The following is a 25,418-nucleotide window of genomic DNA, read 5'->3' as shown; positions in this document are numbered from 1 at the left end:
GGCTGTGTATGTGTGGGAGCAGGAGGTATATGAGAACTCTCTGAACTTTCTGCTCAGTTTTGCTGTGCACTTAACACCACTCTAAAAATAAAGTCTATTTTTACAAAAATGATACATATCTGTTATTAATTACCGTGATAATGCTATGTAATGAACCACCTCAAAACTCAGCGGCTTTAAACAATAAGCATATATTTAGTTTATGAGTCTGAAGACTGGCTACTTGAACAGGGCTGCTCTCCTGGGCTCAGCTGGGCTCACGCACACACCGCGCTGACTGGCTCTTGGCTGATTCAGGCTGGTCTTGGCTGGGGTAACTGGGCCACTCAGCTTTTCCCCTCTGCAGGCTTCTCACCCTCTGGCAGGCTAGCCTCCGCATGTTCCCGTGGTGATGGTAGGGGTGCAAAAGTGCAAGCAGATACACATAAGCACTTTTTCAAACCTTTGCTTGTGTCATACATGTTACCATCCCCGTAGGTCAAAACAAGTTACAGGGCTGGATTCAGAACTGAGACTTGGAGAAATATACAAGATGCCTCCTGATATGAAGTGCTACAAAGTCACAAGGCAAGGGGCAGAGACACAAGGAGGAGTGGAAAACTGGGTCTCTATGTAATTAGAGTACCCCATGGGGATAATAGCACAGCTACCCCAAGGGTTGCTGCAGGGGTTAGATGTGGTCAAATATGTAAGTGTTTCATATAGTTCCTGGTCTGTAATAGGAACTTACAAAGTGGTTAGTTCCTCCTCACCTACAGGAATCTTTGGATGTTTATGGACTTTACAGACAGAGTAGATCCTGCAAATCACTGAAGCCCCAGGAGCAAGGGTTAACGCGTGACTTAGGCTGCGCTCAGTGAAGCTGAGTGGGACCCTCTACCATGTATCTGCTATAGCTGTTTCTTGGGTTTGGTCTTCAGCCATGACAAGCACAATGCCGCTGATTGGCAGATATTTCCTTAACATTTACAGATTTGTATTCATCTGAATAGACTCCCCACCAAATGAGAGGAGTCACTGAAAAGCCTTTTAAACCATTAGCTTCCCTTTTAAACCATTAGCTACACAGACATAAGTCCCTGACAAATGCAAATGGATTCTCCTGCTTTTTGAGCAATAATGATGATAACAGTAATAAAGTTAATAGCTCTCACCTACTAAGTAGGCAAAACAATCTCATCTGATTCTCACTTTAAATCACCAAGGTAAGTACTATTACTATCCCCATTTTACAGATGGGGAAACGGAGGCTCAGAGAAGCTATTCAGCTAGCAAGCGGGGGAGTTGGGACTGGAACCTAAGTCTCTCCACTTCCAAGGCCAATGCTCTACTTCCCCCTTTCTCCCTTACGGGTCCTGTGTTTATTCGGCTGATCACAAGTCAGAGGCCACTTGACACGTGGGTTACTTTTTGCTAGCTCACTTTAGCCACGTTCTACATGCTTCTCGTCACACGCTGATAAGGAAGGGCAGATCTACAGTGATAGGGTCATGGTTGACGGGAACTTTTCCAGGTTTGGACAGGTGAGACAGGGACCCCAATTTCATGACCAATCCCGCCCCCTCCCAGAGTTCCACTTGAAACCTCCCCTTCCCTGGAAGGCCGAAGTCTGCTGGTCATTTCTGGGGACAGCCTGAGGGCTTGGCCAAGGCCAAGGCCCTGGCCCTGGCCCTGGCCCTCTTTCCAGGGCCCTGACCTCTCATGGCTTGTACCTAGGGGTCAGTGAGGAGCAGGACTCCAGGAAGGAAGACAAGGCCCCAGTCTCAGGACTGCGGCGGAGAAACCAGAGAAGGCGCCCGGAACAGCTGACTCTGGGCGCCACGTATTGGAGGCGGCTGCCCCTCCCCCACACTGGCTGCCCTGTGAGTCACGGGTTTTAAGCTGAGCACTCTGGGAGATTAACCAGCTTTGTGACCAGCTGCTGGAGGAGGATACTTGGCCGAAAGAAGCAGGATAAAGTTACCCTCTCAGAAGTTTATAGGAAGGCCCATAAATGCCCCCAACTGCTGTGGGGCCCGTGATCTGGGGCGTTCCTTGGTGTTCCCCCTGCCCAGGCCCTCGCTGCTGTATCACGCCCACTCCTCACCCACCTAGCGGGTTCTGCTAATCTAGTAGTCATTGGGAATGTCCGCCACTTGGGGCCCCACGGTTCCAAGAGGGGTCCTGGGCAATGGGCCTTCCTTCCCTGGAGGACAGGTATTAGGAACAGAGCCCATCCTGGAATCAGGGAAGAACCTGGCTCCTGCCTGGCTCAGGCTGGTGGGAAATGCCTGGAGGAGGATGGTGGGCCCCTGGCACACAGGCTGTCCCAGACAGGGTGCAATGGAAGGAAGGACTCCACCCTGTGGCCCCAGAACGCATCATATTGAGGGGCTGAGGCGCGTCTGAGCCCTGCGATGGGGCATCAGGAGGCCTGGGTCTAACCCGGCTGTGCTTCTGACCCTCTGGCCTCAGTGTTCTCATCCACCAAAAGGAGAACTTGTGTAGACCAGTCCTTTGCAAGCTGCGTTCTCTGAAGTCCTGGGCCATTCCCAAGTGCTACAGGGATTCCACAAAGGTTGGATTAGAATTTTAGGCTAGTACTATTCTCCAACTATCATACTTAATCCCACCCCCACTTTTCACATATTTGCCTCACTTTTTCCTCCACCAATTGACTATCCATTCATTCAGCAATTATTTATTGATTTCCTACTACGTGCCAGGCTCTGTTGTAGCTGGTGGGAAATAGTAGTGTACTGTATAAGGAATAAGAGTCGTCTGTATGAACTTAAACAAAATGGCCCCTCTATCTGCTCTATGTATCAGGGTTTCACCTAAGAATTTATCTGAAGACGGATTCTGCTCCTAAATAAGTTTGGCCTGCGATGATCTCCCGGGTGCCCTCCGTCCACCTGACTCCATTCCCAAAGTGCTAAGCTGCCGGTCCCCTGGGGGAAGGTCCAGGAAGAGGTGAGGAGGAGGCACTTTAGCCCCAGGGTACCCCTCGGTGTGGGGGTTTGTTCACATGGTGGAGGGGCCACAGTCTAAGGGAGGCTCATGTGTCTTCTGTACCAGGCCTGAGTGGTCCATGGCAGAGGAGGGCACTGGGTACAGCCTCTGCCTCTGGGTCCAACCTGGTCCTGCCCCCCATCACCCTCCCTACAGCCCCCCTGGTACCACTACTGATGCCAACCTCTGCCTTGTGCCAGACACTGTACATATATCCCCTTAATCTTGGCAGCTGGGCATTTTTAGCCATATTTTACAGATGAGGAAATGGATCTACTGCAGGCCAGACCTGCGCTAAGTGCTGGAGATGCAGCAGAGGGCGGGACAGGGCCCATTCTAGTCTAGTGGGAGATGATAAGAGTAACATCTAACATGTGCACTACTTACCATAGGACAGGAATCTTTCCTATGTTATCTCAATCTCCTCAAGCCCACCATATTATTATCATGAGCATTTTACAGATGAGAAAACTGAGATGGAAAGATTAGTATCCCAAGGTCATGAAGCAAGTAAGAGCTGAGATTTGAACCCCAGCACTTGGGCTCCTGAGCCCATGCATGTAACCACCACGCTGAGCTGTCTGACAGCCAAGGTAATGTCATTCCACAAGCATCCCCTGATTCCTTCGCTGGGGCAACCGAGAGGATAGGATGGTCCTTGCTGTCCCACAGCTCCTGCTCTGATGTGGGAGGCAGATGTATAACACGGTCACCACCCAGGGTGAAGAGACAACACCTGGGGTCAGTATTCAAGGACAAAGGCATGGAAAGATCTGGGTATGAATTCTGGCTCTGCCACTGACCAGTGAGGTGGTGACCTTGGACAAGGCATATCACCTCTCTGAATTTCTATTGCCTCATCAGAAAGATGAGGATGAAAATATCCACCGTGAAGGATAGAGTTAGGATTAAACAGACGGTGCACATACAGTGTCAAACACTGTGCAATAAGCACCCAGTAAATGGTAGCTATTTAATAAGAAAACTAACGAGGAGGAGGAGAGAAGGAAGAGGAGGATTCTGGAACTTGTCTCTTTGTGAATACTGTTCTTGGCCAGAGGCTGGCCTGCTGTGCCCAGCCCTCTCCCCAGCCCCAAGCCTGTCCAGGCACCTGCTGTGGGTCCTGGCATCCCCAGGCAGGGCCAGGGAAGGGCCAGGGTGAGGCCAGGAGGGCGGGTGAGGACAGCCCAGCCCAGTTCCTCACTGCCGGGGAGCTTGGTGTGGGGGCAGGGCTGCTCCTGGCATCTGGGTGTCTCCCTGGAAGGAGAGAGGGCAAGTGTGAGTATGGGGGAGTGAGTGGAAGCAGGCTGAACAGCCACTTAGAGATGAAGGCCCTAGCAGCCCTCTAGGGGCTCATGGCAGGGGCAGGAGCAATGGCTCTGCCTGCCTGGTGCCTCAGCTCAGTGGACATTCCCTGCCACTTAGCATATGTTCAGACCTGGTCTGGGCTCTGCCTCTTTTTTCATAGAGCAACTATCTCCAGGAGATGCAGATGACATGGGAATAGCCCAAGCCAGGTGTGATCCAAGGTTTTCCAAGGAGAAAGAAAAGTGGGGCAGAGTGGGAGTGGGTTGCTGCAGGGAAGGCTCCCGAGCACTAGGAAAGTGGTGGGTGGGTTGGGGGGAGGGCTTCCAGGCAGAGGGAACAGCAGAGGCAAAGGCTCAGAGGTGCATCTATGGGTTTAGATAAAAGCTCTCAGTTCTAACACAAGCTCTGCTCAGACCCAATTATTTTCGTTGAGAATGGACATGTTAAAGCACATCTGGGGTCCCTGAGCTAGGCCTGGGATGAGGATGGGCTTCAGGGGGGCAGGCCTGGGTTTAGGGAGGTTAGGAACCCAGGGGCCAGAACTCCCCTCCAGTGATCTCTTAGCACCAGAGGTTTGGGGGCCTGCTGAGTACTTGGCTGAGACACTGCTGCTGGGAAGTAGACGGCTTGCGGGGGGACTTGCACCCCAAAGGTTTTATCTGCGGGGAAAGTTGGGCAGCAGGCCCCAAGGAAGGTGGGAGTGCTCACTGAGAGTGTATACAGAGGTGTCCCTCACCCAGCCTTGTACAGAGGCACTCACAGTATAGGCTAAGGTCCTGAGCAGTGACACACAGTCCACATAGGGTGATAACAGGGACTCACATCAGAAAGGCAACCTCCCACCCCTGACCCCAGGGACTCAGACCCACAGCCACGCCATCACACAGTGACAACTGCTCATGGGCACCCAATCAAGTGGCTCCCACTTGACTCTCAAAGTCCCGACAGAGGGTGGGACACCTTCGGGCCGCTCAGCAGCCTCACTCCAGGGACCCTCTGGGGCCGGCACAGCCGGTGGCCGTCAGTGACAGCCGCAGGGCCCCCAGTGGCACACGTGCGCACGCCGCCGCAGCCGCGCGCAGGCCGCCGGGCTAACGAGCCCACAGCCCTTCTCCGCGGGAGGAAGCCAGTTGTCGGGCGGGGCCGCCGCGGTCACACAGCATTAGCCCTGCGGCCGCCCCGCCAGGTGCGGCCACTGCCCCTAATCCCCGGCCCCGGCCCCGCTAAGCCGGGCCTGAGCGACGCCACAGCTGGGGGCGGCCGGCCACGCGCCGCCCCTGACCGCAGCCCCAGCCCCAGCCCCGCCCCACGCTCCAGCGCGGCTCCCACCTCCCGGCCCTGCACCGCGCTCTCGGCCCTCCCCGCCCGCCGACCCCATCTAGGCCCTAGCACCTACTGCCCCGCCCCCAGGTCCTCCCCTCTTCACCCACCAGCCTCGTCTCTGTCCTCAGGCTGGCTGGAGCCACAGTCCCCACCCCAGTCTCTCTAGCGCAGGGCCTGCAGTGCCCAGCCCTACCGGAGCCACCACCTGCCAGCTCCGAGCCTGCCCCCTGCACTGGATCCCGACGGGCTCCAGCTCCCTCCAGCTCCCGGGCCCTGCATGCCTCTCATTTACCTGCTCTGCCCTGCTCAGCCGGCCAGGCGGTGGCCCCCTCCCCTACCTGGATTTGTAAAGTCCCAGGACTCCTCTCTTCCCCTACACACATATTTGCAGCCTCCACCCACCCCTGCAATACTCAGGCAGGACTCCCTTCTCCTCAGGGCAGCCAAAGTTCACTTTTGATCCTCCAGCTTTTCCCAGACCCCTGATGGATCCCAGGATCTTTGCAGTAGGGTGTTGGGGAGAGGAGATCCCAGAGCCTCTTTGAACCTCAGTTTTACTTATGTGAAAAATAAAGAGGTATGATTTAGATGACCTCTGAGGACTTTTTTGCCTTTTCCTATCCCACAACATCAGCAAGGTCATGACTTCTATTCATCTGGCTATTAAGACACTGCAGTCCCCAACCCCCCGGGCCTTGGACCTGTACTGGTCTGTGGGCTGTTAGGAACTGGGCGGCACAGCAGGTGAGCAAGAAGCTTCAGCTGTATTTACAGCTGCTTCCCCTCTCTCCTTTGCATCAAGGCCTGAGCTCAGCCTCCTGTCAGATCAGTCACTGTCTCCCGTCGCCCCTAGATGGGACCATCTAGTTGCAGGAAAACAAGCTCTGAGCTCCCACTGATTCTGCATTATGGTGAGTTGTATAATTATTTCATTATGTATTACAATGTAATAATAATAGAAATAAAGTGCACAATAAATGTAATGCGCTTGAATCATCCTGAAACCATCCCCCCATCCATGGAAACATTGTCTTCCATGAAACTGGTCTCTGGTGCCAAAAAGGTTGGGGACCGCCATTGAGACAGATGAGCGTAGAAGGACACCCACTGACCACGTGTGGCCACCCCAACCCATGCCATCATTAGCTCTCAGAGCCTGAGCTGACTGAGGCAGCGTTTAGCCTCTGGTGTGGGGGTGGGTAAGAAGAGACAGGGTGGAACCTAGGTGCTTAGGTCTGGGCCAGGACTTGGGGCTGGCTCTGAGGGGTCTCTGCCACCTTGGGATGTCCCCTGGAAAGGTGTGTCTCTGGGGCTGGCCTGCTGGGGGTCCTGGCCTCAGGCACTACCAGCATGGGTGCTGATGGACAGCCCTGGCAGGTGGGAGCCGGCTGGTCACCCCCGACAACCCTGCCCACCTGTCACCCTCTTGCTCGGGTGACTGGCTGCTTGACCCACTGACCAACTTCCTGCTGCTTCCCAGCACCCTGGGCACTGTGTACAGTGCCCCACCCCTTTCCCTTTAGCTTTTCCCAACATCGTGCTGGCTCAGAGCACACGGCACACACATCTGCACGTTCACACTGCACACACAGACACATGCACTAACACAGGGCTGTGTGCATGCACACGTCACATCTGAGCCTGCTTCGTACTCGTGCAAGCTGAGCCAAGTTGCTCCTCCCCAAGTGGAGAATATGGGCATTGCCATCTCTTTGGCAATAGGGCCACGTGGTCAAGGCAAAGGCATTAGTTCTGGACCGCCTGACACCTGTCCTGGCTCTGTGATATCCTAACTGTGTGACCTTGTCAAGTTACTTAAACTCCCTGAACCTCATGTTCCTCATCTATCGAATGTAACTGATTATAATAAGTGAGTATCTCATAAGATTGTTTCGAGACTCAAATGAGAAGATACACGGAAAGTGCTTAGAGCAGTTCCCAGTGCAATGTAAATCCACAATGCATGTTAATAGTATTACCCAGTGGGGGCTGAGAGGCTCCTGAGGACACCTTAGTTGATAGTGTTCCTTTAGTCAGTCGTCTCTGGCCATAACTGTTCAAACGGTTACAGATCTTCCTGATGGTAGTTTTATCCCACTTTCCACATTGTGAAGGCAGGGTCAATTGCCCAGATGAAACCAGGATATGCCATTTTCACAGGCTTACCTTTGTCCTGGTTATAATTATTCATTCTTTGCAGCTTAAAGACCAAGAAAACACTCAAGGCTAGACCTGAGTTGTTTAGAGAACTCTGGGCTGGGTCCTGGGGCTCACATGTCATTCCTTCAGAATCTATTCTAGACTCTCTCCCCAGATTGACATCAGCATCTGGCTGTGTGTCTCAGGACCCGCCTTCTTCCGTCTGGTAATGAACACAAAGTCTTCCCCCTCTAATGATATGACACCCCCATCCCCAGATCTCCCCAAGAACCAAAAACACCATTTTGATTTCACCTCATGTGCTCTTGGGACTCACAGTGGGATTTCTCAGGTCCTAAAGAGAAGAATGTACTTAGCAGAGCTCTAAGCTCTAGGACAGTTCTCCCTTGAATATTCTTCAGTCTGCTCCAAGCAGACCTAATTCCACCCTTGGCAATATCTGAGCAAGGAACACAGCAATGTGAGGCTTGTTGACCCTATGGAGACAACAGACGCAGGACGAAGTTGGAGAGTTGTTCTTCTGCTTCTCTTCCACTTTCAGCCCCATCAGGAAGCCTTCTTTGTTCTGCTTCTTGTCCTGAACAAAATACACAAAATCCTTTTTTGCTGCATTTAGCATTTGCCAGTATCTTACTCTACACAGGTCCTCTCCCTTCCCAACTCCCTTCTCTGAAGCCCTTGCTTTGGTTCATCTTCAGATGTGTGTCTTGCCCCTTTATGTTCTTTATTATAATGATTTTAAAGTATTATAATCTCTATTATAAACTTTCCTGTATTCATTATCTATTGCTGCATAACAAATTATCCCAAAATGTAGCAGCTTAAAACAACACACATTTATTAATATAATCCCACAGCTCTTATGGTCAGGAATCCAGGAGTGGTTTGGTGGTGGTCTGGCCAAGGTCTCTCACAAGGCCACAGTGAAGGTACTGGCTAGGATTGACTAGGGAAGGATCCATCCATGTCCAGCTCATTTGCGTGGCTGTTGGCTAGAGATGTTAGCTCCTTGCCATGTGGGCTCTCCATGGGGCTGCTCCCAACATGGCACCGGCTTCTCTTAGAGCAAGTGAACCAAGAGAGGGCAAGAGAGAGCGCACCCAAAATAAAGCTGCATCTCTTTGTAACCTAGTTGTGGAAGTGATATCTCATTACTTCTGGTGATGTTCACACTCAAAGGGAAGAGATTACATTATACCAGGGGGCAGGGATCACCAGGGCCATCTTAGAGGCTGCCCACCACGTTTCCCATCTGGTTTCTCCCTGTGCTGTGGTGCCTAGCACAGCGCCCTCAGTAGGTATTCGGCACTCGGAGGTATTTGCTGAATGAATGAATGAATGAATGTGATCATCAGAGGACACTCTGCAGAGTTTATATTATTCTATATTGTTCTCTTTGGCTACTATTCCCTTTCCTCCCCCCATCTTCTCCCACACTTTTCTTCTTCATGGGAATCATATACAATTACATTTAAAAAAATATTTTATCCTTAAATAACACATTTGCTCATAGGACCCTGTCTACCTTCTCTCCCCACTTTCTGAAATTTGCCTTCCAAAAACAGGTACATGCCTGGCATGTACCCTCTATGGTTTTCACAAGTTCAAAAATGACTTTCTTTCAGGGTTCCTATCACCTCTCTTCACCTACCTGTGCGGAACTATTAACATTTCAGAGAAACCATTCCCCACGTCACCTCCTCTCGTGTGTTCCTACCACTTGTGCTTACCTCTCATGTTCTTAGTCCCCTGAGCCTCCTGCTGTCTATCTTCTTCCTGGGTCTATCTTCTTGGGTGCACAGTGACTACTCACAGGGTAGGGACAGTTCAGCAAACAGTGAGTATTCCTGGAGCACCCATTATGCACTAGGACTAGCCTGAGGACCAGGGAGACAAAGGGGTAATCACAGAAGTCCGAGCATGTGTTGGATCAGATGCGCAGGAAGGCCTGCCCCTTCTGGGAGGTCAAATTGTCAGCAAGTCTACCAAAAATAAATCTTAGGTGCTGCGGTGGCAGAATTTCTAGGAATGGCTCCCAAGATTCCATGCCCAATCCCTGGAACCTGTGTTGTATGGTACAGTTGACCTTAAAGAGGGGAGATGATCTGAGGGAATCGAATCTAATTGCTTGAGTCATTAACAGCCAAGAACTCGCTCAGGCTGGTGGCAGAAGGGGAAGTCAGAGAGATTCAGATCATCAGAAGGATTCAGTGTGCTCTTGTTGATTTGAAGATAGAGAAGGTGATACGAAAAAGACCGCAGGTGGCCTAAAGGTGCCAAGAGAGAGGCAGCCACTGAGGAATAGGGACCTCAGCCCTCTAACCACAAGGACCAGGTGCTGCCACCAGATTGAGTGAGTCTGGAAGCAGATTCTTGGACTATCTCCTGCTCACCCTTCTAGTGATACCTCAATTTCAGTCTTGGGAGCCCTTGAAATTAGAACTCACCTAAACCTGCCCAGACTTCTGACCTACAGAACTATGAGCTAATTAATAGGTAGGTTCTTTTATGGGGAAAATTCCATGGTTTTTAGTACATTCCCAAAATTGTGCAACCATCAATACTACTTCCAGAACAATTTTATTGCCCCCTCAAAACAAAGCCTATACTTATTAAGTAATCACTCTGCATTCCTCCATCCCCTATCCCCTGGCAATCACTAATCTACTTTTTGTTTCTATGGATTTGCCTATTCTGGTCATTTCATATAAATGGGATTACAGTAATACAGTATGTGGATTTTTGTATCTAGCTTCTTTTGTTTAGCATAGTGTTTTCAAGTTTCATTTAAGTTGTAGCACATTCCTTTTTATGACTAAATAATGTTCCATTGTATGGATATACTACATTATATTTGCCCATTCATCAACTGATGGACATTTGGGTTGTTTCCACTTTTTGACCATTATGAATAAAGCTGCTATAAATATTTGTAAACAGGTTTTTGTGTAGACATGTTTTCAGTTCTCTTGGGTATGTACCTAGGAGTGGAATTGTTGGGTCATATGGTAACTCTTTGTTTAACTTTTTGAGGAACTATCAGATTGTTTTCCAAAGCAACTTCACCCGTTCATACTTCCACCAGAAGTGTACAGTGGGAATACATCCACACCCACACTTGTTATATCTTTTTTTATTAGAACTGTCCTACTGGGTGTGAAGTGGTATCTCATTATCGTTTTGATTTGCATTTCCCTAATGAAAATTGATGCTGAGTGGGCATTATTTTAAGCCAACAAATTTGTCGTAACTTGTTGTACAACAACAGAAAACTGATACAGATGCTTTCTCACACCCAGGTGGTAAAAATGGAAATGGGGCAAAAGTTGATTTAAAAAAATAAGCCATTTGAGTTGATTGGCCAAAGTCAGTAAATGGCATTTTCACAAGGCAGGCCTGGACTGCTATGGGACAGACATCTAAAGTCAAGGAGTGGGGCTAGATCAGCAATCAGGACGGTGACTCAGTTATGAAGGCTGAACAAGGCAGCAGGCATGGGGTGAACATGAGGAATCTTAGGAATAAATTGCTTCTGGTTTTTGCCAGTTTGTACTGGATCGCAATAAGTATGGCTGTATTAAAGGAACTGCAAGGTCTGCGACATTTTTGATTTTTAGCCACAAGTCCCTTGTAGCAGGACATCCAGATGCATGGAGACCCCACCACTGCTTAAATGAATCTCTGGGCAAGCCCTGGGACATGTTTAAATATCTCAACCTCCATGTCTCTAATCTGACCAGGGGAGCTTTAGGGGACATTGCTCTCCCCTTTACAACCTTGACTCATTCATTCATTCATGAATGGGCTAAGTTCTGTGCTAGGCACTTGGATGCAGCCATGAACAAGGTACAGATCCAGCGAGGCTTACCTTTTAGGTGGGAGAGATGGCCCACAAGCATAAAGATAATAAATAAGTGCATTATATACTTGAAGAGTGTTTGTGTTGTAAAACAGAACAAGAAAAGGAAAAAGTAGACCAGGGTAAGGGAGATCAGGATGCTGGGGCAGGGAGGCTGCAACTGCAGTGAAAGGGTGGTCAGGGAAGGCCTCCTTGAAAAGGTGAGATTTGGGCAGAGACTTGAATGTGGTGAAGAGTAAGGAAGGTAGCTACCTGGTGGAAGAACATTCCCAGCAGAGAGACCAATGACAACAAAGGTTCTAAGGTAAGAGCATGTCTGTAGGTCTGAGACACAGTGAGGAGGTCAGTGCACCTGGAGCACAGCAACGGGGAGGGCAGAGGAGATGAGGTCCAAGTGCGAGTGGGACAAGGTCACGTGGAGCCTCGTGGGCATCACCAGGACTTCCCCTGAGTTTGAGCGAAGGGTGGAGCCTTGAAGAGTTTGGGGTGGAAGAGTTGTGAGACGTCACTTAGATTTTTAAAAGGATTGCTGTCACTGCTGTGCTGAGAATAGATGGGGCGGAAGTGTGGGTGGGGCAAGGGGGCCTGCAGAGAGGAGTGGACTGCGGTCGCCCAGCTGATCACTGAAAGACAGTCTAGCTTGGTTCACAGTGGTGACAGTGCAGGGGGGTGGCGGGGGCAGTAAGAAGTCCTCAGCTTTTGCATATAGTATTAATATTTGAAAGCAGAGCCAGCAGGATCTCATGACAGGTTGGATGTGGTGAGAGTAGGGAGGGGGGACAAAGAGAAGATTCAAAGAATAGTGGCAAGGGTTTTGCCTGAGCCACGTGAATGACGGAGTTACTCACAAACTGTGATAGGGGAGGCTGTATGTGGAGCAAATCTGCAGGAGGAGACCAGGAGCTCAGTTTGGGACAGGTTAGGGGTGAGAGGTCTGCTGGATAGCCAAGCGATGACGTCAGGTGGGCTGATAGAGATAGGAGTTTGGAGTTCAGTTGAGACATGTGGCCTGAAGATAGAAATTTGACAGTCATCGAATATCAATGGTATTCAAAGCAAGACTGAAACACAAACGTTGATGTTTGTGACATATAGGATTGTTTATCCTTCCCTCTGAACAGACCCATTTTCTTTGTGCACGTGAAACATTTCTGTCCCGTTTCTGAGGGCTGAGTGTCACCCTGCTACGTCTCATACACCCTGCTACACCTCGATACAAAAGGTGGTCTCAGCTTTGCTCAAAATCTCAAGCTCCCGGGTTTATCATCCTGCTCTAATCTCTGCATCAGAAGCTACTACTGTATTCACCGGCTCCTCCTCCCAGGGGACACCTCTGGAGACCTGGGCAGAATCCTACATTATTCTCCCTTCTAGGTTATACCTGGGGATGCTACACCAGTTTTATTTGGCCATCTTTCTCCCTCTTCCTCCATTTTCAGTTTGTTGGTAGATTGGAGTCAGATCAGAAGGCTCTTGGTAGGGCCTCAATATACTATCTGCGCGGGGAGTCTTAGGTGGTGGGGTTTTTAAGTCAGAGAGTAATAGAATTTTAGGTCAGTCCTGTAAATTATGCCCTCAGGGGCAGGAGGTGAGCACAGCTGCCACAGATGCTTCTGCCACCACAGCCCCTCAGCACAGGGATGTGGGATGGGCCCTGGAGTCAGGGGCTCCCTGCTCTTGTCAGCTGACTGTCTCTGCCCGTTCTAGGGATGGAGACAGGACAGTCAGGGATGGGTGTGGCATGTGAAGGAGATGGGAGTGGGAGTCAGGGCATTGTGAAAAAACTGACGTCCGGGCTCCTGCCCTGTGTCACTCTGGAGTAGGGATTTGGGGTCTCGCAGTCACAGGGAAAGTGATTGAACTAGAACACCCCCAGGGGCCCAGCCTGGCTCCTCCCTAAAGGTCCCCTGCCCTTTCCCTCCTCTGGGCTCCTGCTTCCCTCTTCCCTCGGGCCTGGCTGTCCCTGCCTCCTCCTCCCCCACCTCGGAGGAGAGGGGCCAATTCAGGGCCCTGTGACTCAGGCGCGGGTGGGGGAGGATGTTTTGGATGCCGCTCTGCTGACGCTGGTGCCCTCTGTTCTTACATCCTCCTTAATTTACTGCCTGAGGAGGGGGCCAGGGCTCTGGAGAGGGGATTAGATGGTCCACACTGATCTGAGGCAACAGCTGCTGGGCTGGCGGCCGAGGAGTGAGGAGTGAGCCGAGGAGTGAGCCCCGAGCAGGAGGCGGGGGAGGCTCATGCCTCCGCCTGGGCGGAAGGGGACTAAGCGGGCATCGGGTGGGGCCCTTAGGTGAGGGTGACTCTGGACGAGGCTGCCACCGGTCTGAGGGGTAGGGAGGCAAGGCTTGTCTGACCAACAAGGTCAAACCCAGGTGTCACAGGAAGAAGGCCTAGGGGTCCCATTGGTCGACCATCTTTGCCAGCTCCCTGGAGAAAATTAGGAAGTGTTTTCATTATCCTCCTGCAGCCCAAGGAGGAGAAGATTGGCTCTGGGGAACAGGCCTAAAGGGACATCTTCCCAAACCCTTAGCTGCCATGTGTCGTGCGAGAGACCCCCAAGTCAAGGCTGCTCCACACCAGTTGGAGCAATCCCTTCTGCCATGATGGCACTGTCTCCTCTCTCACGCACTCCACTCACAAGGCAGAAGGCCTGCCGGATAGTGGCATTCCCGTTTGACAGATGGGGCAACTGAGACCGAGTTCAGTGCCTTGTCTCAGGTCACGCTTGGGCCAGTGGTATGGATATGAGTACAGCCCATGCTCCTAACTAAATTGCTCTGCCTCTTGAATACCAGGGTACACACACTGACATTTAGCACTGGAGGCCAGCATCTCTTCTTCCTTCCAATCTATAATTCTAGGTGATAGCTTTGTCTGAAGGAAGTTGGCTGCGGCACGGAAGCCATACATCTGGACTCTTTGAATCAGTTAATGTCCCCATTGGGGCACTTGGTTTTCCTATGTGTATAATGGATAATATCTTGAATAGCACTAAGACTGTCTTCAAAAGTGTAACAGTCCTGTCTTACTCACCAAAAAGACAAAGGCTTTGGGGAATCATTAAAAACACTGGAGTGAAAATTTGGGCTCTGGAGTCAAAATAGCTGAGATCAAATAAAATCGCTGCCACTTACTCCTGGTGAGTTCCTTCCCCTCTTTGAGCTCAATTACATCATCTTCTGCAGACAAGGGAGAGTAGTGCCTACCACACATAGCTGTCGTGAGGATTACAAGAGAGGATGCATTCTAAAAGCCTAGCATTGTTCTTGGTGTGGAGTGAATGCTAAATGAATCACAGAGAGACTAATGATAGCAGGACCTCTTGCTTGCCGATACATGTGGCCACTGAGATTGCACCAAGAGATCAGGGCTAGTGGATAGTTTAGGGCAGTGGTTCTTACTCCTGGCTGACCAATCAGGATCACTGCACTGGAGACTGATGCTTAACGAAATTCCCTCAGGATCACCCAAGGTTGGTAATCACTGTCATAAGGGGCCTGCTTTGATGGTCAGACAGTTGACATATCAGTTGTTTGTAGGTAAACAGGTGCTCAGCCATTCAATAGTTTAAATACTTCCCCTGATTGGCACTTTTACTACTAATTAACTCCTAAAGAGCTCTTCCTTTTCTGGGTCATGAGCAGGAATTCCCCATGGGGAGTTCCCAATTAATGAGGTTTACCCAGCTCTGAGGCCTCTGGGAAGCAGACAGGACTAATTATTCTCTAGCCCCCCAGCCCTCACCCCCCACCCCCAAACCTCAGCCAAATCCTCTCCCTGTCCTTCATCAATCTTGTCCTGGCCCCCAGCTGGCTTGCATTAGCTCTGGTTTTCCAGCCCCCATGGCTGCGGCTGTAGCCGAGAGGTTGAGCCAGTCCAGGCTGGATGGATCTGTCACCCGATCCTGGGTCTGTGCCGCAGCCAGTCCTGGAATCTGGGGCAACGTGATCCTGCCCTGCGGGAGCCCCTAGCCAGGCCAGGGATGCCATGGCGGGGCTTGGAAAATCTCGCCTGTCCGTGGACCTCTGCTTAAGCCCCCAAGGAACACATCCACAGGCTCTCAGGGCACCTCCTGTCTAAGACCCTCACCTTAAAGAAGAGGAAACTGGAGCCCAGATCCGTGAGGCACCTGCTCACGTACCTGCTCACAGCAGAGCCCTTTCTAGAGCCCTCGTCTCTCTACTCCCAGCACGGGACTCTTTCCCCAGCCGCTCCTGGAGAAGTTCTTCTGCAGACGTGTCGTCTGCGTGATGGGGTCTGCCATGGGGGCTCCTGTCCACCCCTAGTCCCCCAAGGCAGAGGAGATCAGGGAAAGGAGATTTCTGGGCTAAAGCACGTGATTGTTTTAACCCAGATTAAAGAAGTTAAATTTCAGGTTATTTGAAGGAAAAATTGGGGGAGTGGCAAGAATGAAAATATGGGAACAATTGAAATAAGGCCACAGATAAGGCTTTTAAATGTCTTTTGTGGATAGTGCCACTTTTAAACACAATGCAGGAGCACACATGGTTGGATGTGACACAGAGGTGCTCTCTGGAATCTGAGTTTGCTGATTATAATGTTCTGCTCGCTTTACCCAGTGGTCTGGAAACCCAGACTAGGAAACAGAAAAATTGATAGAGGAAAGTTTGCATTTGTTTTCTTCAGTTGTTGAGGGAAAGGTCAAGATAGTTCTCCGAAGACTAATCTTTTCCACATCATTCAGTTTTTTTAATGCGTAGATTTTATGTGTCTTACTCAGACCTGCTTTCCTTGTACCTCCTAAATGGTTTGAGCCAAATCTCTAGGACAAGAAGCGGTTCTGTTAGAGTTCTGAGGGGGAGGGGAGCGGAGGCCATATGGCTGTCTGGTCTTGGCCTTGAATGTGTCAAGATGTCAGGCAGCTCTTGTCTGGAGAAGGTGAAATGGCCACTTTCCCTCAGAGCCTGGAGTTCAGAGGTGGCTCCTGGCAGGAGTCTTTGAGGGCGTGCAAAATGCACCAGCCCTTCAGTCAGAGTTGCCATGTGTTGAGAAAGGGCCATGTCCCAAGGGCTTTGCATATGACTGTTGTATAAGGTAAGTAATTCTATCCCTATTACACACTTGAGGAAACTGAGGCTTAGAGCAACCAGATGACATGCCTAAAGTTACTAACTTGACAAGTGGCGGAGCTAGGATTTGAACCCAGGTTTATAGGATTCAAAAGTCAATAGTTTTTTTTCCTAATGCCTTTTGGGTATAAGTATGGAATACGATATACCTCAGTTTGTGTGAGGTAGATTCGGTCCCATTTCCTCCTTCCTTTGAGTTTATTTCCCTGTGGTTCTCTGTCACAGTTCAGAAAATTGTTCAGGAAGGTTCCAGCCTGTGGTGCTGCACCACAAGCCGCTGGCCTGCCTGTGATTTCAGCCGCAGCCGCAGTGGGCAGTTCTGTGCGAGCTCACACTCGGTCTCAACGTCCTACCTCAAGCAGGAGACAGAGGCCTTCCAGATCCTGATTCGAGGTGTGTTCCATGCCGCAGAAGCTGGCTTTATAATCTACAAATGCTGCCTAGGAGCACGAGGCATGTAACTCCTCCAGGAACAGTCTTCAACCAGTGAGGGAGGGGAGATGGTGGATAAAGATTCCTGCTGTCATCTGTCAGGTGACATTTCCGGGAGGCCTTCTGTACACTTCTCAGAGGTTCCAGCAGAATCGAGCTCCCTACACCTACCGCGGTGACCCAGAGGAAACACCCTCAGTTCAGCTTTTCCAACTTCCCTGTCTCACTCTTGCTAATCCCACAGGTCTGCGTCCTGGGACTGTCTTCCAAGTAGACCACCTCTGACAAGTCCTTGTCTCAGGCTCTGCTTTCCGGGCAACCCAAACCAGGATGGTGTGCCTGTGCCTGGAAGGCTGTGTGAGCCAGGGAGCAGCACCATGGGAGGTGACACATGGTGACAGCAGTAGGAAAGAACACTGCATAGAAGGTAAACTCTGAGGGGTTCAACAGCCAGGGCCTCCCTTCCTTCTCTGGAGATTCGCCACACATAAAATTGCTGGAGCTCCCGAAGTTTCTGTACAAAAGGGAGGCATCATATGGTTTATGGGGGCCTGAAAAGACGTAACTCCTTGACATTTGTGGCAGTGGGTGGGTCATCACTCTGCCCTTGGCCTTGGCGGTGGCTCCCCCAGGCTCTCAGTCAGTGGGGCTGCCTCAGGCAGTGACTCCCAGCAAGGCTGCCCCTGGGAGCGACTCCTGGCCACAGTGTCAACAAGTCTACCTCATGGGTCACAGAGTCTGGCAGCGGGCAGGAGGGCTGTTTTACATGGTAATATCTTTGGACCTGATATCCAGTCGCATCCTAAGTCTCTGTATAAAAACAAAGGGGAGAATTTAACCGGGCGGAAAAATCAATTTAAATGCTTGCAGAGAAACAGTAAGGCCTGACCCTTCCGCCTCATTTTCGCGAGGTGAGTCACTCAAATGGTTGACCTCATGGCTCATCTATGAGCAAAGGCGCGCTGGCAGTTGCTGCTGGTGCGGGAATGGTCTCAGACCTGTTTCCTGGAACCCTGGCGCCAGTCAGAGCCCGGAGTGGCCTTTTGCCATTAGAAAGTCAGATCACCTCTCCCAGGAACAAGTTCCTAACTCAGAGACACAGGCCTTGCTGTGACTCCGTGATTGGTCAGTTTCACTGAACAATCTCCTTTTCTCAGTTACTGATTGGCCAGTCCCACCACGCACCTGTCACAATATGCAGCTTTCATTGGCCAGGTCCACCATATGCTTTCCAAAGACCTTGTTCTCTGATTGGTAAGACCTACTATCGAGTCAGCTGAAATGAATCTCTGATTGGTCGGCTCTCATAAACCTTCCCTCCAGTTTCTATTTAAAAGCTAATTCCTGCTATGAGCATCTGCATTTGTGCTGCTCTCTTAGACTTATCTTGAGCATTCCTGTTTCATTCCTCTTCCCTGTCCTGTAGGTTTAGGAACAAAGGTTTGGAGATGAGTGAAAGCTGGGTTTGAATCCCAGCCCAGCCACTTTAGCTTCATAATTGTAAACAAACTGCTTAACTTTTCCACGCCCCAATTCTAGTAGCTTTGGAATTAGATGGATTCAAATCACAGCCTTATTGTTGGCTTGCTGTGTGATTTCAAATAGATTACCTAACTTCTCTGAGCTTCACTTTCCTTGGCTTATAAAATGGAAATATCAGTAGTACGTACCTCAGAGACCTGTGGTGAGGATGAAATGAGATAATGAATGTAAAATATTTGGCACATAAAAAGTTCTTAATAAATGTTAACTATTTTTCTTGTGTCTTTAGAGAGAAAGAACTTGAAGAACAATAAAGACCCAGCCTTATCCTCAGGTAACTAAGGTCAGTTTTCAAGGTCAGCCGATGTGCAGACGTGGGTGATGGTGAGTGATCTCATGGATGTGGTTCTTAACTTCCTGGGTGAGGACAACCCCAGCATCAGGTGCTACCTGGCCTGTCCCTCACAAGGTGCAGACAGAAGCTCCAGGTATGAGCCAGAGGCCCAGGAGGGGCAAGAGGATTTAGAAAAACATTACATTAAGATCTGTGACTCTGAGAGACCCACATGAGTCAGAGGTGGCAAGAGTTTGGGTTGTGGCTATTACATATGGTAAAGCATTTAAACATTAGCATGAGAACATTAGCAAACAAAGACACACATAATTACATAGGATTCAAATATAGGCTATAGGATCCGAATTCAAACATATGACTGCAGTATCATTATGTGTAACAATTATTACAACAGAGGAGATAAGATCTGTGATACTTTAAAGTGCATTTTTGAACTATTCTTTTTTTTTTTTTTGAGACAGAGTCTCGCTCTGTTGCTTGGACATGAGGGCAGTGGCATCATCATAGCTCACTGCGACCTCAAACTCCGGGCTTAAGCCTCCTGGGTAGCTGGGACTACAGGCACACACCACACTACACCTGGCTAATTTTTGTATTTTTAATAGAGACAGGGTCTTTCTCTTGTTCAGGCTGGTCTTGAACTCCTGGCCTCAAGCGATCCTTCTGTCTCAGCTTCCCAGAGTGCTAGGATTACAGACATGAGCCACCTCTCCAGGCCAAAGAATTCTATTAATATGATTATCTGCCAGTTGCCCCAATAACACTTCATTACCATCTTACTTGTCTTTAATTGGTTAAACAGTGACAAAATCAAAATACATTATACTGATAAAAGTAAACGCATCAGTGGGTTTAAAAAAGGAGAGGGGAACACATGAAATTGCTATATTGGTCAAATTCAGCTTTGGGAATTCAGACTTTATTTTGTTGAAGAATGTTCTTTTGCATTTATTACTCTAAAATCTTTGGATTAGGCTATACTATGCCTGGATTATTTTTATATGCAAAAGTATACACATATCTGGTCAGTATATTGGGAGGCCTTATGGAAACTGGTCGTTGTCTGGCTTTGCCAGAAGAATACGGATGTTCGTGTGAGCACCAGCGAGGACAGACTGCGGTAGTGGTTGCTCAAACTCCTTTGAGACTTGGCTACTTATTAGCTGAAAGTAAATAGAAAACTTCTTCAGAATCGTATGTCAGGGATAACATATAAATTAAAAACCTCTCCTGATGTATTTTTCTATTCTAAGTGGTTTGGTTTTGTGCCCATAGCATTTCTAACCATCAGCCTTCAGGGTGTGGGGCTGGAGTAGGAAAGGAGGAAGAGGTAATGCAGAGGAGTTCCTTTACACAGAAGGGGAAGCAGAGAGCTCTGTAGCTGCTAGAAAGGAGGAGATAAGACCGGGATGCTACCTTAGCTCAGGGATATAGGGGAGAGGAAAGAAGATAGATGCCCCAGTAAAAACACACCCCCCGAACAGGTTCAGCCTTTATGCTGTTGTTGCATTTTCTCCCTGCTCCACTCACATGCTGCAAGCCCGAAGTAGCCTTCACATGCTATGAAAGAGATCCAGAAGCATCCACACCACTGTGGCAAGCAGAGAAGGTGGCTGAGAATTAAGAGTCGACAGACCAGCCTAAAGGTTGCCATGGTGTGGAGGTACAAGGACCCCCATGGCTTGGAGGTCTGAATCTCCCATTACAAGCGGCTGTGAGTGGGCAGCCCAGAGCTGGAGTCCAGCTGGGAGTCGTAGCTGAGTCTCAGAGGGTCAGCAGCTTGAGCAGGAGCCCAGTAGCAAGAAGACAGGGCCATGTTTCAGAACGCAGTCACCCAGTGATGCGCCGGTGCTGAGAGCACAGACTGTGAGATTGGTCAGCAGGGGATGAGGGAGGATGGAGGCTGACATGCACAGACCAGGTGGGCTGAGCTACCCTCTTCCCCTGGGTGAGCAGAAGCCATGTGGCTCAGCCCAGAGGCCCTCCTCCATGCCTTCAGGGTGTAAAGCATCCCTCTCCCCTCCAGTGCCTCTGTTCATTCAGGGAGAAGAGAGGAAGGAGTGAGTGGGGAGTGGGACTGAGTAACTACCCCAAAGAGAGTGAGTTTACTCTGAGGCTATTTTAACTAGAAGAGTTGGAGTGTAAGTTTCTTCCCCCCAACCTTTGGTTCATTTGGAGACTTTAAAACAAGTTGAAAATATATAGAGAATGAAAACATTATATTTTCTTGCATATTTATAAATTTTAATGCTTAAATTTTAATCCAGTTACAAAATATATGGTGGACAGCGTCCTTGTCCTAAAGGCTTATCTATGTAAAACCCAACTGTTTTAAATCATATTTCCCACATCACAAAACTCTCCTGGTCGAAACAATAATACTTTAAAATTTTTTGCTCCACAGCACATGCTGGTTCTCTGATCTGCAGAGTCTTCAGGGGAAAGGATTTTAGTTCATCATTTTTCATCCTGTAATTGATACAGCAACTGCCCACCTAGACACAAGATTTCAGAGGCCAAGTACAGCTACTGGCTTTGTTTGCATTTCTTACTCCAATCCCATTAAAAATGGGTGAAAAATCCAGTGTGGCAGACACACCGAAGGTATAAAAACAATTCTTGAGTTCTTAGTTAATTCTTAATAAGTTCTTATTAATTCTTATTAATAAGTTCTTATTAGTTCTTATTAATTCTTAATACCCTTAGAAGTATTACCAATGCTGTTTAGTGCAAAATCATTAAAAAGCCAAATGGTAAAAAATTAAAACAGAATTTGCTGAGATAGTTACTATAAAATATTATAACCTGAGTGCCTGAGTTTCTGTTGTGTATTCTGTAGTTTCAGCAATTTCTATCACTTTTGACTTTGGCAGAATGTTTTTAAATAAAACATTGAATTAAAAATGAAAAATAAAGACCCTTGAAGGAAATATAGGAGGCAGTACCATTTATGAGTGTAGCATAGCTTAACAAAAAGCTCAGATAGCTGGAACCTCCCCCACCCTCCCCCCAGGGATTGCAAAATCAGAGTAGACCCTTTGTGATTTGTATTAATATAAAGTTCTTCATAGCAACAGAATGTTGTTTGTTATATTGCCAATATTTGTTTGATATTTTCAGGCTTTTTTAATGAAGTGTATTTTGTTTTAAGCATCAAACCAATAAAATGATTGGTGATTAGTAAAGTTCTGTGCCTAGTTTTATAATAAGCCTTTCATTTTGTGCGCAATGTTGGAAGGAGGCACATTAGACTTCACATTGGGATCTTTTTTTTTTTTTTTTTTTTTTGCCAGGAGGTCTTGTTATTCCCCAAATATCTGCCTGGAGCTCCCACCCTTGTCGCCTTGTGGGCTAGGTCACCTCCTTTATGAAATGTGCTCACCTCTGCAGTGGGGACAACACAAGAAGGAACCTGGCAGGAAAGTAAGGTAGGAGGCAGCCTAGAGAAGCGCTTTTACTGAGAACGTGCTGGGCGCTCTGCCAGGCTCTTTAGGAGCGTATCATAGCTATTTAAAAAAAAACTTTTTATAGAAGTATAATATACACAGAGAAAATGTACATAGATGTACAGCTTGATAAATCTTCACAAAATGAACACAGCCGTGTAATTAGCCCCCAAATTGAGAAACAGACCATGACAGCATCCTAGAAGTCTCCTGGTGTCCCCTTCCAGTCACTTCCGACTCTACTAAGGAAAACTACTATGCTGACTTCTGGCATTACAAACTAATTGTGTCTGTCTTTAAATTTTTTTTTTATTTTGAAATAATCTTAGACTCACAAGAAGTTGCAAAAGTCATGCAGAGAGTTTTGTGTACCGTTTACCCAGCTTCCCCCAATGATACATTACAAAACTATAGTGCATCATCAACCAGGAAACTGGTGTTAGGACAATAATATTAGCTTACCTACAGACATTATTCAGCTTTCACAAGTTTTTGCATGCACTCATTGTTTTTGATATATAGTTCTATGAATTTTATCACACACACACACACACACACACACACATATATAGATTCATGTAAATCACCCACTATGATCAGAAAACAGAAATGTTCTATCATCACAAAGGGTTTTGCCTGGTTTTGAACTTTAGCCAATGGTACCATATAGTATACTTTTATTTCTGGCTTCTTTCACCGAATATTATGTTTGTGAGATTTATTCTTGTTGCTGTGTATAACTGTAATTTGTTTATTCTTATTGTTGTATTCCATTGCATGCATATCCAACAACTTATTTTACCTGTTCTATCATTAGTGGACATTTTGATAGTTTTCAGTTTTTGTCTGTTATGAATGGTGCAGTTATGAACATTCTAGTATATCTTTAGGCAAATATATATAAGCATTTCTTTTTTTTTTTATTTCAGCTCATTATGGGGGTACAAAAGTTCAGGTTATATATATTGCCCATGCCTCCCCATCCCCCCGTATATAAGCATTTCTGTTGGGTATATACCAAGGAGTGGGATTGTTGGGTCTTAGGGCATGCATATGTATATCTTTCATGTAGTATTTGATAAAAACTTGATAAACATTGGTAAATCAATTTTCCAAAGTGGTTATACCAATTTATATTCCCATTAGACTCTGGTTTCTATATGCTTAGTAAATCTTGATACTTTCTATCTTTTTCTAGTCATACAGTGATATTGCATATGATATTATGTGGTGGGTTTAATTTGTATTTCCCTGATGACTAGTGAAGTTGAGCATGATTTCATACATTTATTAGCCACTTGGACATTATTTGGATACTATTTTTTGAAATACCTTTTCAAGTCTTTTGCCATTTTTTATTCTATTATCTTTTTCCCCCTTATTGATTTGTAAGAGTTTGGACATGAGTGCTTTGTTGGATGTATGTTTTGCAGTACCTTCTCCCGTTCTGTTGCTATTTTTTCAAAACATAGACTTTTTAAAAAGTTCTGGGTTTACAGAAAAATCCAGCAGGAAGTAGAGAAAGTTCCTGTGTACCCTCCGCCCCCACACATGCACAGCCTCCCCCACTAGCAACATCCTGTACCAGAGTTGTGCAGTTGTTACAATTGATGAAACTACGTTGACAAATTATTGCGCAAGGTCCACAGTTTACGTTAGGGTCCACTCTTCGTGTTGTACATTCTATGGGTTTTGACAGATGTATAATAACATGTGTCCACCCTTACAGCATTATAACTAATAGTTTCACTGTCCTTAAAATTTCTGTGTGCTCTACCTATTCATTCCCCACCCCCAACCCCTGGCAACTACTAATCTTTTTACTGTCTCCACAATTTTGCCTTTCCCAGAGTGTCATATAGTTGGAATTATACAAATCTGCAGCCTTTTCAGATTGGCTTCTTTCACTTAGCAATATGCATTTTTGGTGACTCTATGTTTTTTCATGGCTTGATAGTTCATTTCTTTATAACGCTGAATAATATTCCACTGTGTGTTTATTTATCCATTCACTTACTGGAGGACATCTTAATTACTCCCAAGTTTTTGAAATTATGAATAAAGCTGCTATAAAATATCCACGTGCAGCTTTTTGGTGTGGATGTAAGTTTTTAACTCATGCGTAAATACCTAGAACTGCAATTTCTGGGCTGCATGGTAAGAATATGTTTAGTTTTGTAAAAGACCACCAAAGTATATTCCAAGGAGGCTAGGATGCTGAGCATCTTTTCATCTGCTTATTTGCCATCTATATGTCTTTTTGATGAAGTGCCTGCTTATATCTGTTGCCCATTTTTTAATTGGGTTGTTCATTTTCTCATTGCTGAGTTTTAAGAGTTCTTTATATATTTTGGATGACAGTCCTTTATCAGGTATGTCTTTTGCAAATGTTTTCTCCAAGTCTGTGACTTGTCGTCTCTTTCTCTTGATGTGTTGTCTTTTCACTCTTTGAATGGCATCTTTTGATGAACAAACATTCTTAATCCTAATACAGTATAATTTATTTAAAATGTTTCCTATTTGGTTCGTGCTTTTTATATTCTGTTTAAGAAACTTTTACCTATACCAATGTCACAAAAATGTTCTACAATATATTTTATTCTAAAAGTGGTATTATTTTACCTTTCACATTTTGATTTGTAATCCAACTGGAATTGATTTTTGTGCGTGGTGTGAGGTGGGAAGGGGACGGTCTCTTTCTCTATGGATATCCCATTGACCCAGCACCATTTATTGAAAATATTATCATTTCTCCGTTGAACAGCAGTGGCACCTTTGTCATAAATCAAGATCCGTATATGTGTGGGTTTGTTCATATAGATCTTTTATTCTTCACAACAACTCTTTGTAAGTGGTGGGAGCTCAGGATTCAGGGCTCCTACCTTCCTGACCTGCTCAACAGAGACCTGGCCTGAGACTGGCTGCAAGTTGGGAGACTTGTCTTATTGTAGTTAATCCTGTGGGCTTTGGAG

The sequence above is a fragment of the Eulemur rufifrons genome, chromosome 6 (genome assembly GCF_041146395.1).
Source record: "Eulemur rufifrons isolate Redbay chromosome 6, OSU_ERuf_1, whole genome shotgun sequence".
Lineage (NCBI taxonomy): Eukaryota > Metazoa > Chordata > Mammalia > Primates > Lemuridae > Eulemur > Eulemur rufifrons.
Note: the sequence above shows the minus strand (reverse complement) of the source record.